The sequence below is a fragment of the Neoarius graeffei genome, chromosome 20 (genome assembly GCF_027579695.1).
Source record: "Neoarius graeffei isolate fNeoGra1 chromosome 20, fNeoGra1.pri, whole genome shotgun sequence".
NCBI classification, from domain to species: domain Eukaryota; kingdom Metazoa; phylum Chordata; class Actinopteri; order Siluriformes; family Ariidae; genus Neoarius; species Neoarius graeffei.
In genome coordinates, this window is record NC_083588.1 from 10,682,611 (window position 1) to 10,695,429 (window position 12,819).

The following is a 12,819-nucleotide window of genomic DNA, read 5'->3' on the forward strand; positions in this document are numbered from 1 at the left end:
ACTTAAACCTGAACGGATACTTGGGCATTTTAATTTCTGATTTTTTATGGTGCATCTTGTCCGTGGATGTAAATCCTGAGGAGCTCAAACCGCTTTGGGAGAGATGCTTGGGGATGGAGGGGTTGTCTGAATGTTATTTTCTGCTGGCTGACTTGCGAGCTAATGCCATTAAGCTCCAACAGAAGGAAGCCATTTAGCAACTGTGAGAAAGGCAAATATCTTCCTGCAACTATAATCAAAAGCTGTTTCATATCATCACTAGCTTCATGAAGCATGACTTATTGTCGGAACAGACATGTTCCAAGACAAGGAATATATTCAACAAAAGTACAGTTTTGTTCTACTTTCACGCAAATTTTTAAAGCCCAGGATCGCAAGCAACTCAAGACAAGTCAAAAGTGAACAGAAAACAAGTCATCAGGCACCCAAACTATGAAGATCAATGAAAATCTATCACCGTATACACTCACTGGACACTTTAAGAGGAGCTTGTTCTTGATTCTAAGGTTCCTGTTCTTGGCTGCAGGAGTGGAACCAATGTGCTCTTCTGTTTTCTGTTGCATGCTGAGATGCTTTTCTGCTCACCACGGTTGTTACGAGTTGCTACATCCTTCTGGCAATCAAGCTCGTACCAATCTGGCCATTTTCCTCTGACCTCTCTTCTCAACAAGGCGTTTGTTTCCACCCGCAGAACTGTCCTTGCTCACTCACTCGCTCGCTCGCTCGAAGTTTTTTGTTTTTCGCACCACTTTCGAGACTGTGTGTGAAAACCCCCGGAGATCAGCAGTTTCTGAAACACTCGAACCACCAGTCCATCTGGCTCAAACCAACACCCATGCGACAGTGAAAGAAAGTCACACTTCACTGTGAGATCACAATTTTTCCCATTTGGATGTTTGAAAATTGTGAGCATTCACTGAAGCTCTTGATTTGTATCTGCATGACATGATGCATCGTGCTGCTGTCAAGGGATCGGCTGATTAGAGAACTGTATCAAACAGCAGGCGGATGGGTGTACGAGGCAGATCATGTATCTGTTTATTATTTGCAGAGTTATTTATGTCCGCCAACTTTGTTTGGACGAGGTTATGGTTATGCCATCGTTGGTTTGTTTGTTTGCTTCTTTGTTCCCAAAAAGTAGTGAACGGATTTTGATGAAATTTGGAGGAAACGTGGGCCAAGGGTCAAGGAACAACTAATTGGAGTTTGATGCAAATCCAGATATCTGGCTTGGCGGAGGTATCCGTTCTATCGAGTGCCCTTCTAGTATATATTTAACAGTTATTCCACAAAATCGAGTCGTACATGATAACACAACAATAAATTGTGTTGTTCTATCCACATTCACTGGATATAAGCCATCGTGCACTCTGATTGGCTACTCTCCGACTAGGCTATCAGCTCATATACGATAAGTAGAGAAAAACAAAATGGTGGAGCGTGTTGCTGAACCAACCGAGGACGAAATAAAAACTACTCGAAAACAAAACCCCCCAAAAAAGCAACAAAATATAGAATAAAACTATTTGATGGGAAGAACTTTTTTATCTTTCAAGAATTATTATTATTGCATTTTTCACAAATTGCTACTGTCATTTCGCCGGTTTGTTTACATTCTAAGCGGAAATGAGTTTGTCGGACATTTTGTATAAAGCTTTTTTGAATCAAATTTGCAAAAAATAATAAAAATGCTCCGTTTCTCCAAATCCAGTGAATGTGGAAAGAATAAAACAGTTATTCCACTCAATCTCGTCGTACACGGCTTATAGCCTACTTGGTGCTATGCGCCTCATCGGCTATCAGCTCATGTACGACTCGATTTTGTGGAATAACTGTTAAATATTTTCATGGACGAAGCGGTATGATGTGGCCTGACACCAAGTTACCACCCGACAGTTGATTCTATTCCAATAAGAATTTAATTCCTATTATGCAACAGCAATTGGCCAACAAGCACAATCTGTGTTATTAATCACCATCCATTCATTTTCTCTCTGAAAATCTGAAGATTTTCCAGTATCGGAAAGCGTTCGAGCTCGACTGATGATGATTACAAAGTACTGACACTTCCAGAAATGCGAAACAAACATCATCTTGCTCGAAATCTGTTTGCGTCTGATATCCAGGTGTCAAACTGTTACAGTCGAAAGCAAGGACAATAATGTCACCCTTGCAGCCGAAACTACTGTCAGAGCTGCTGACCAATCAGAATCGAGCATTCAGGACTACAACAAAATTATGGATTTTTTTTTTTTTTTGCAAGACTTTATCTATGCAGTACGGCAAACAAAAATGTATCATGAAATGTGTGGATAGTAAAGCGGATTGAAATGGTAAAGAATAAAATGGAATTGAAATCAAAACATTGTGCAGAGGGGAAAAAAGCAAATAGTCTTGCAAAAAAAAAAAAAATCATTTAAGCTATCTTTATACTCTTGTTAGTTTCATTTTTACTGTTCTGTTATTATTATTATTATTATTATTATTAAGGTCTGACCCAGGATAGGATCCTGATCTTGCATATTGCAAAACACAATATTGATCAATGTAACAAATATCACATGATTATATTATGCATGCCAACACAACATGCACACACACACACACACACACACGCATTTTCCATGAGACTGCAGGCCCCTCTGTTGCACTTCACATTAAAGCATGACACAGCAAGAAGGAGGAAAAATAATCACACACACACACCAAAATCACACGCGTGCAGATTTCAAACTCCAACTAATTATTATTGAAACGCATGTTGTTGTTGTTGTTGTTGTTGTTGTTTACAGGAAGCATCGCACAGCATCATCAATATTGCAGAAAGTTGTCGATATAACCCTCCGGGCGCTGCCCCATGCTCCTGCCACAGCCTGGCATCATCACCTCCTGCACATCAGCAACATGTTTCAGCAGGAAAAACACTCACCTCAATCCAACACGGCGGCACAGTGAAGAGATCAATCCCCAAAAATCAGCTCTTAATACTGGGAGCTGCAGAATGTGCGCTTTTGAAGCCAGTTTCCTCCGGTATCCGTCATCAGAGTTTCTCTCCTCCTCCCTCACACCGCCGCTCTGTTCACTATGGAAGGCCAACAGAGACACAAACCCCAAGAACGTCACACATTCATCCATCCATCCATCCGTTATCCATAACCTCCTATCCTGTGCAGGAGCCAATCCCAGCTGACTACGGGCGAAAGGCGGGGTACACCCTGGACAAGTCGCCAGGTCATCACAGAGCTGACACATAAAGACAAACAACCATTCACACTCACATTCACACCTACGGGCAAGTTAGAGCCGCCAATTAGCCTAACCTGCATGTCTTTGGACTGTGGGGGAAACCGGAGCACCCGGAGGAAACCCACGCGGACACGAGGAGAACATGCAAACTCCGCACAGAAAGGCCCTCGCCGGCCACTGTGCTCAAACCCAGATTTAAAGTGCCATTCCACCATTGGATGTATTTTTTTGGCATAAAATACAATATATTTTACGACAACATGACTAGACAGGGGGCGGCACGGTGGTGTAGTGGTTAGCGCTGTCGCCTCACAGCAAGAAGGTCCTGGGTTCAAGCCCCGTGGCCGGCGAGGGCCTTTCTGTGTGGAGTTTGCATGTTCTCCCCGTGTCCACGTGGGTTTCCTCCGGGTGCTCCGGTTTCCCCTACAGTCCAAAGACATGCAGGTTAGGTTAACTAGTGACTCTAAATTGCCCGTAGGTGTGAATGTGAGTGTGAATGGTTGTCTGTGTCTATGTGTCAGCCCTGTGATGACCTGGCGACTTGTCCAGGGTGTACCCCGCCTTTCGCCCGTAGTCAGCTGGGATAGGCTCCAGCTTGCCTGCGACCCTGTAGAAGGATAAAGCAGCTAGAGATAATGAGATGAGATGAGATGACTAGACAGAGAAATCTTTTAGCTTCAAATGATATATCAAACATAATTTTTTGACAACGACAAGTATATTAATTTTGCAACCAAAGTCACCTACCCTTTTAATTTCCGCGCGGTAGTGAAACGTGATGTCATCGGCAGGTTCCCCTTCTTGTGTACAACGTCACGTGTGACGTGGCACAGATTATCAGCAATGGCGGATAGAACGCGATTGTCAGCTTCGGAAAAGAAGCGAAGGAAAATAGCAAGTGATGCCCAAAGGAGACGGTCGATGGTGAATATCGGCAAAGCAATCGACAAGTGGAAATCGTGTTCTATCCGCCATTGCTGATAATCTGTGCCATGTCACACGTGACGTGGTACACAAGAAGGGGAACCTGCCGATGACATTACGTTTCACTACCGCACGGAAATTAAAAGGGTAGGTGACTTTGGTCGCAAAATTAATATACTTGTCGTTGTCAAAAAATTATGTTTGATATATCATTTTGAAGCTAAAAGATTTCTCTTTCTAGTCATGTTATCATAAAATATATTGTATTTTATGCCAAAGAATACATCCAATGGTGGAATGGCACTTTAAGATACAGGGTACAGCCTGGACAAGTCGCCAGGTCATCGCAGGACTGACACAGAAAGACAAACAACCATTCACATTCACATCTACGGGCAAGTTAGAGCCACCAATTAGCCTAACCTGCACGTCTTTGGACTGTGGGGGAAACCGGAGCACCCGGAGGAAACCCACGCAGACACGAGGAGAACATGCAAACTCGACACAGAAAGGCCCTCGTCGGCCGCTGTGCTCAAACCCAGATTTGAGATGCAGGGTACAGCCTGGACAAGTCGCCAGGTCATCGCAGGGCTGACACATAAAGACAAACAACCATTCACACTCATGGTCAATTTAGAGCCACCAATTCGCCTAACCTGCATGTCTTTGGACTGTGGGGGAAACCGGAGCACCCGGAGGAAACCCACGAAGACACAGGGAGAACATGTGAACTTGACAAAGAAAGGCCGTCGTCGGCCACAGTGCTCAAACCCAAAACCATCTTGCTGTGAGGCGACAGTGCTAACCACCACACCACTGTGCCGCCTCTCACGTCAGACATCATTTGCATAAAGTTTGTTTTATGCTGCCTTCGACTTATGCGAAGGTCACATGTAGCCCGTTGATCTGTTAAAACCGTGGCTGGGATGACTGGGACCATTCTGTCAAATTTTAAAGGTGATCCGTTGCATAAATTTGGGCAGAGTAAATACGCAAACTAAGCCACGGTAGCCGTGACGGAAGATGCTGGTCAAACAAATGGCGGCAGCGACGTATAGCTGGATGGCCTTACGGCAATGACGGCAGTGTGTACGGTTTTCGCAACTCCAGGACAGCATAGCCATGGCAAGATGAAATAAGCCACGCCCCCTGGGTAAACTTTTCACTTGCTGCAGAATGTTGTTCCGTGAACATTTTGAGGTCGATGGTTGCAATGGAATGTGGCAGTCACCCCTGGTAGCCCACGTAAGCCTCATGTATGCTTCAAGGATGCTCACAGATGCCTTCACGGTTGCAACGGATATATTCATCTGACATTTGACCCACGGCAATTTTCAACATGACAAAACTTTCCGGAGATGGGAGCCATGCCGTCCTAGTTGTCAAGGTAGCTCCCTGGCTCTCACACATTTCGACAGAAGGGTGCAGAACGCGTGGGAAGGCTCCAAATCATCTACTTGTGTCTATCTTGAAGTGATTCCGGTAATGTGAGACCTTAGCCTTAATGCTGATTTATACTTGCTGGCAGCACAGTGCAGTGCAGTACAGTACAGTACAGTGTAGTAGTTAGCACTGTCGCTTCAAAGCAAGAAGGTTTCAGGTTCGAACCTCATGTCTGACAGGGGCCTTTCTGTGCTGAGTTTGCATGTTCTCCCCGTGTCTTCGTGGGTTTTCTCCGGGTGCTCCAGTTTCCCACACAGTCCAAAGACATGAAGGTTAGGCTAACCAGTGGGTCAAAATTGACCGTGAATGTGAGTGTGAATGGTTGTTTGTCTCGGCCCTGCGATGACCTGGCAACTTGTCCAGGGCTTACCCCGCCTCTCAGCCGGGATAGGCTCCATCTTACCTGTGACCCTGTACAGGATAAGCGGTTACGGATAATGGATGGATGGAAAATGGTGAGTGAGAAGCGAAGCTTGGTGTTATGCTCTATGTTTGAGATCATTGATGATCACAATCATGGTAGCAACATCCTACTGTGATGTCAGCACAAGACAATTGCGAACTTCTCATGGGGAAAAAAACCCAAAAATATAGCATCAATACCAACACATGATTAAGCACATCACAAATATACCAATTTAAACTGTTTCAGGGTGGACTTTTGCTTGATGTATTATGCTTTATGATAGTTTTAATTAGTAATTAGTTCAGTTCAGTTGGTCAGGTTCAATGCCCGAACTGATCAGTTTTTCTTTGGCTAATCAGACACAAGGTACGCCACCACTCTTGCCGGAGCGGTTGGGGGTTAGGCGCCTTGCTCAAGGGCACTTAAGCCAGTCCTGCTGGTCCAGGAAACGAACTAGCAACCTTTTGGTTCCAAAGCGGTTTCTCCAACCATTAGGCCATGGCTTCTCCAGTTAGTATCTAAATTCAATCCAATCCAATCTGTATCACTTTTTACCTTGACAAATTTGCATAAGAACCGCAGCTTATGTTATCATTTCAATTTTGAAATTCACTGCTTCATCATGACCAGGATAAACTGTTTTTAATGCTTCATTCCATACAATATGTCATTCCTGTGGTGGCACGGTGGTGTAGTGGTTAGCGCTGTCGCCTCACAGCAAGAAGGTCCGGGTTCGAGCCCCGTGGCCGGCAAGGGCCTTTCTGTGTGGAGTTTGCATGTTCTCCCCGTGTCCGCGTGGGTTTCCTCCGGGTGCTCCGGTTTCCCCCACAGTCCAAAGACATGCAGGTTAGGTTAACTGGTGACTCTAAATTGAGCGTAGGTGTGAATGTGAGTGTGAATGGTTGTCTGTGTCTATGTGTCAGCCCTGTGATGACCTGGCGACTTGTCCAGGGTGTACCCCGCCTTTCGCCCGTAGTCAGCTGGGATAGGCTCCAGCTTGCCTGCGACCCTGTAAAACAGGATAAAGCGGCTAGAGATAATGAGATGAGATGAGATGAGATGAGATGAGATGAGATGAGATGAGATGAGATGAGATGAGATGTCCAACACAGGATGGCAGCTCCATGTTTCTTGGTTGAAACGTGTACTGTGTGTGTGGCCCCTTTGGCCTTCCATAGCGAAGAAGCGCACCCTGATGCTCGCTCCCGAAGTGACCAATCAGCGGGCTGAGCGCAGGGCGCGCGCACAGCTGAGTGGATGACATCATCGAGTTAAATCACTGCATGAACGTGTTTGAGGACGATTCTGTTATTATTTGTATTTTTGAGATTTGTGCTTCTTCCTGACTCCACGTGAGCTTCATCAATCCACCATTTCAAACCAGATCCCCCTCTCAAATGGATTTCACAAAGTGATCATCAAAAAGATTTACAGGTCTTCATAACATATATATATATATATATTTTATAACTAGCCAAAAATGAAGAAATAGGCAAATGTGTTCTTCCATATCTCTTTTCCTTCCTTCTAGGATGGGATGCTAATATACACTGGTATGCAAAAGTTTGTGCACCCCTGGTCAAAATTGCTGTTCCTGTGAACAGTTCAGCAAGTTGAAGATGAAATGATCTCCAAAAGGCATCAAATTAAAGATGACTCATTCCCTTTATATTTTAAGCAAAAACATTTTTTTTTTAATTTTCATCTTTTACATATGGGCGGCACGGTGGTGTAGTGGTTAGCGCTGTCGCCTCACAGCAAGAAGGTGCTGGGTTCGAGCCCCGGGGCCGGCAAGGGCCTTTCTGTGTGGAGTTTGCATGTTCTCCCCGTGTCCGCGTGGGTTTCCTCCGGGTGTTCCGGTTTCCCCCACAGTCCAAAGACATGCAGGTTAGGTTAACTGGTGACTCTAAATTGAGCGTAGGTGTGAATGTGAGTGTGAATGGTTGTCTGTGTCTATGTGTCAGCCCTGTGATGACCTGGCGACTTGTCCAGGGTGTACCCCGCCTTTCGCCCGTAGTCAGCTGGGATAGGCTCCAGCTTGCCTGTGACCCTGTAGAAGGATAAAGCGGCTACAGATAATGAGATGAGATCTTTTACATTTTCTAAATGACAAAAAAGAAAAGGGCCCAAAGCAAAAGTTTGGACACCCTGCATGGTTAGTACCTAGTAACACCCCCTTTGGCAAGGATCACAGCTTGTAAACACTTTTTGTAGCCGGCTAATAGTCTTTCAGTTCTTACGTGGGGGATTTTCACACATTGATCCTTGCAAAAGGCTTCCAGTTCTACAAGTTTCTTGGGCTGTCTTGCATGCACTGCTCTTTTGAGATCCACAGATTTTCACTGATGTTTAGGTCAGGGGACTGTGAGGGCCCGGGCAAAACCTTCAGCTTGGGCCTCTTGAGGTATTCCATTGTAGATTTTGAGGTGTGTTTTGGATCATCGTCTTATTGTAGGACCCGTCCTCTTTTTAACTTCAACTTTTTTACAGATGGTGTGATGTTTGCTTCCAGAGTTTGCTGGTATTTATTCGAATCCATGCTTTCCTCGTGCCCTGTGCCACTGGCTGCAACACAACCCCAAAGCATGATCGATCCACACCCGTGCTTCAGAGTTGGAGAGGTGTTCTTTTCCTGGAATTTGCCACCCTTTTTTCTCCAAACATACCTTTGCACATTGTGGCCAAAAAGTTCTATTTTGATTTCATCAGTCCACAGGACTTGTTTCCAAAATGCATCAGGCTTATTTAGATGTTCATTTGCAAACTTCAGACGCTGAATTTTGTGGCTAGGACGCAGGAACGGTTTTCTTCTGATGACTCTTCCATGAAGGTCATATTTGTTCAGGTGTCGCTGCATAGTAGAACAGTGCACCACTACTCCAGGGTCTGCTAGATCTTTCTGAAGGTCTTTTGCCGTCAAACGGGTTTTATTTGCCTTTCTAGCAATCCAACGATCAGTTCTTTCAGAAAGTTTACTTCATCTTCCAGACCTCACCTTGATCTCCACTGTTTCTGTTAACTGCCATTTCTTAATAACATTATGATCTGAGGAAACGGCTACCTGAAAACACTTTGCTACGTTCTCGTAGCCTTCTCCTGCTTTGTGAGCATCAATTATTTTATTATTCAGAATGCGAGGGAGTTGCTTAGAGGAGCCCATGGCTGTTGGTTTTAGGGACGAGTTTGAGGAGTCAGAGAATTTATACAGCTTTGAAATCTGCATCATCTGACCTTTCCTAATGAAGAATTTGAACAAGCCATGGCTCAATGAGCTAATTAAGGTCTGGAACCTTGGTAAAAGTTACCTGAGAACTCAAATGTATTGGACTGCCCAAACTTTCGTACGGTGTTCTTTTTCTTTTTTCACTTTCCAATTGTCCAAAACAAAAATAATACACAAACCTTGCAGAAAACGCTGAAATGTGTCGTCTTTACCTTTATGCCTTTTGGTGATCAGTTCATCTTCTGCTCACTGAACTATTCACAGTAACAGGACATTTTCAGCAAGGGTGCCCAAACTTTTGCATGCCACTGTAATATATTATATTATTATATGCTAATAAGCCATTTCTTTCATGCCTGTTATAATGTATTCAAGGTACAACTTTATTATTCTGAACTGTTACATGACAGACAAATCTAGACACAAATAAATAAAAGCACCTCAGTCCGCTGGTAGAAAAGTTCGTTTATTTTCTCGTAAACAGCAAATTGTGCGTCAAACATGATCACAGTAAACAAAACAACAAAGAAAATACCACTTAGAGTTATACAGTCAAACGCTTCAGTGTCATAAAGATGCTTTTTTCTCCCCTAAGGCACATAATAAGTATAAAGCGTATATTCTGATTTATACTTTACATTTTATCACAATGCAAGTTAAATCGAAGTGCAATCATCGTACAATTGAAGTCAAAGTCAGGTAAAGACTCAGCCTGTGTCCGAAATCGCTCCCGACTCACAATATAGTGAGGACGCCATTTTGTAGTGCTGTCCTCGTGAGGATTATTTACACCCAATATAGTGCGCTCAAAGTATCCCACGATGCATCACGGAAAGTATTGTACAACCGATGGTCACAAACCAAAGCAATATCATGCATTGTGGTCGCGCTGAAAGAAATCAAATTAAAAGTCTCAAATTTGATTGAGGGCGGCACGGTGGTGTAGTGGTTAGCGCTGTCGCCTCACAGCAAGAAGGTCCTGGGTTCGAGCCCCGGGGCCGGCGAGGGCCTTTCTGTGTGGAGTTTGCATGTTCTCCCCGTGTCCGCGTGGGTTTCCTCCGGGTGCTCCGGTTTCCCCCACAGTCCAAAGACATGCAGGTTAGGTTAACTGGTGACTCTAAATTGACCGTAGGTGTGAATGTGAGTGTGAATGGTTGTCTGTGTCTATGTGTCGGCCCTGTGATGACCTGGCGACTTGTCCAGGGTGTACCCCGCCTTTCGCCCGTAGTCAGCTGGGATAGGCTCCAGCTTGCCTGCGACCCTGTAGAAGGATAAAGCGGCTAGAGATAATGAGATGAGATGAGAAATTTGATTGAATAAAAAGCAGCGGCGAAGAAGAAAGAAAGTATTCAGCCTTGGTTTAAAAGAACTGAAAGCTGCAGGTACTTTGTATTGATTAATGTTGGAAATGCGCTCAGTATAATCTGGATTTATCACAAAAACACACGCATGTATTTATTATTTTGAAAACCCACCAGCCGACTGATCTGGCACGTTTTAATCGTGCGACAGTAATGACGTAAATACCAGCGCGACGGAGTCGTGTCCGAAAGCGTTTTTTTTTTCTTCCCATTTTACCAGTGAGCTCACGATATAGTCCTCGATATCATAATTCCCGACATAGTGAGTAGTGAACGAGTGAGCGATTTCGGACACAGGGTCAGTGTTTTAAAGTGCAAGTCTTATGAAAATGACATCACGCCTGGAAATTACACCTTATAAAACGAGACATGTTCAATAGTTTCCTGTCTAAACTGTCTTTTATTTATTGTTTAGCTGGTAAAGTTTGGCTCTTTGAGTCCGCCGTTACACGAATGCCTTCTTGGTAAGTTACGTCCAGTTAATTCAAAGGAAGTGACATCATATGCGCAATGCTTGAAAGTTCGCTGCATTTCTGGCTTCGCCTGCTTTGCGAAACGGAGCACGTTTTTAACGATTTTTTGATTCCGGAACAAAATTAAAACCTAAGCATGCCTCCGAAAAGGTGTGTCGTTCAAGGCTGTTCAAGTGTAGCTGATTTTTAAAAAATAAAATAAAAAGCAGAATTTCGATCCAAAGTTGGCGGGACACTTCCGGAATGAATGAATGGGTTCGACTTGTACGGACAAAGAGAGGCAACTTCAAGCCGACAGGACGGTTCGGTGTCTGCTCCATACATTTTGAAAAAGATACACTTGTGAGGCGGATTCACACAGAAGGATTTGAGCGACGTCTGGGACGCGTCGCAGTTCCTGCGATCTGGAAACGGAAGTCAGAAGCGCCATCACAAAGAGCTCACTGCCGAATGTGAGTGTGAATGGTTGTCTGTGTCTATGTGTCAGCCCTGTGATGACCTGGTGACTTGTCCAGGGTGTACCCCGCCTTTCGCCCGTAGTCAGCTGGGATAGGCTCCAGCTTGCCTGCGACCCTGTAGAACAGGGGTGTTCAATCTTATCCACAAAGGGCCAGTGTGGCTACAGACTTTCATTCCAACCAAATGGGAGCTACACCTGATTACACTTGTTTAATCAGTTCATCTTGGTCTTCAACCAACTATCAAGGGTGACTCCTATTTGACTGGAACGAAAGCCTGTAGCCACACTGGCCCCTCATGGATAAGATTGAAGACCCCTGCTGTAGAAGGATAAAGCGGCGAGAAATAATGAGATGAGATGACACACCGCCTAGTGGCCAATGTTAGTAATTGCCAGTCATACACACCGCCTAGTGGCCAGTGTTTGTAATTACCAGTCATACACACCGCCTAGGCAGCACAGTGGTGTAGTGGTTAGCGCTGTCGCCTCACAGCAAGAAGGTCCGGGTTCGAGCCCCGGGGCCGGCGAGGGCCTTTCTGTGCGGAGTTTGCATGTTCTCCCCGTGTCTGCGTGGGTTTCCTCCGGGTGCTCCGGTTTGCCCCACAGTCCAAAGACATGCAGGTTAGGTTAACTGGTGACTCTAAATTGAGCGTAGGTGTGAATGTGAGTGTGAATGGTTGTCTGTGTCTATGTGTCAGCGCTGTGATGACCTGGCGACTTGTCCAGGGTGTACCCCGCCTTTCGCCCGTAGTCAGCTGGGATAGGCTCCAGCTCACCTGCGACCCTGTAGGACAGGATAAAGCGGCTAGAGATAATGAGATGAGATGAGACACACCGCCTAGTGGCCAGTGTTAGCCGGTAAAGAAATAGAAAGAGGCTGGCTGTGAAAAAGTAAATTCTCCAATCCAGAAGCAGACGGGAGCTCCGCTTTTCGGCAGTGCCGAAATCTATATATTATGGGAGAAAAGGATGTGCTTCTCAGGTCACTACTGGAGGAGCAAAGAAGAAATACTGAGTGATGTGTTGCTTTGGAGCCCCTCCTCCGGCCGCACTAAGGCTGGACGTCCTTGCAAAAACTTCATCAGCCAAATCTGAAGATGCAGGATGCTGCTTTGAAGACCTCGCTGAGGCAATGAATAACCGAGACGGCTGGAGAGAGACAGAGTCTCAAGTATCAATGCAAATAGCGCGACTGGATGATGATGATGATGATGATGATGATGAAATATAATACTTAGACAGACAATTACTGATCGAAAAGCAAACCAAAACATGCTGATTCA

General features: G+C 44.9%; 1 protein-coding gene across 3 annotated transcripts in view; it reads right to left on the reverse strand.

Annotated features, from left to right (window-relative positions):
- LOC132868377 (amyloid beta precursor protein binding family B member 2) overlaps nucleotides 1–3,044 on the reverse strand; it is an 89,219-nt gene extending 86,175 nt beyond the window's left edge. For all 3 annotated transcript variants that reach the window (XM_060901216.1, XM_060901217.1, XM_060901215.1), the window contains exon 1: nucleotides 2,930–3,044. The gene's annotated coding sequence lies outside the window, so the exon portion shown is untranslated. The remainder of the gene's footprint in view (nucleotides 1–2,929) is intronic.
- Nucleotides 3,045–12,819: the final 9,775 nt, after the last annotated feature.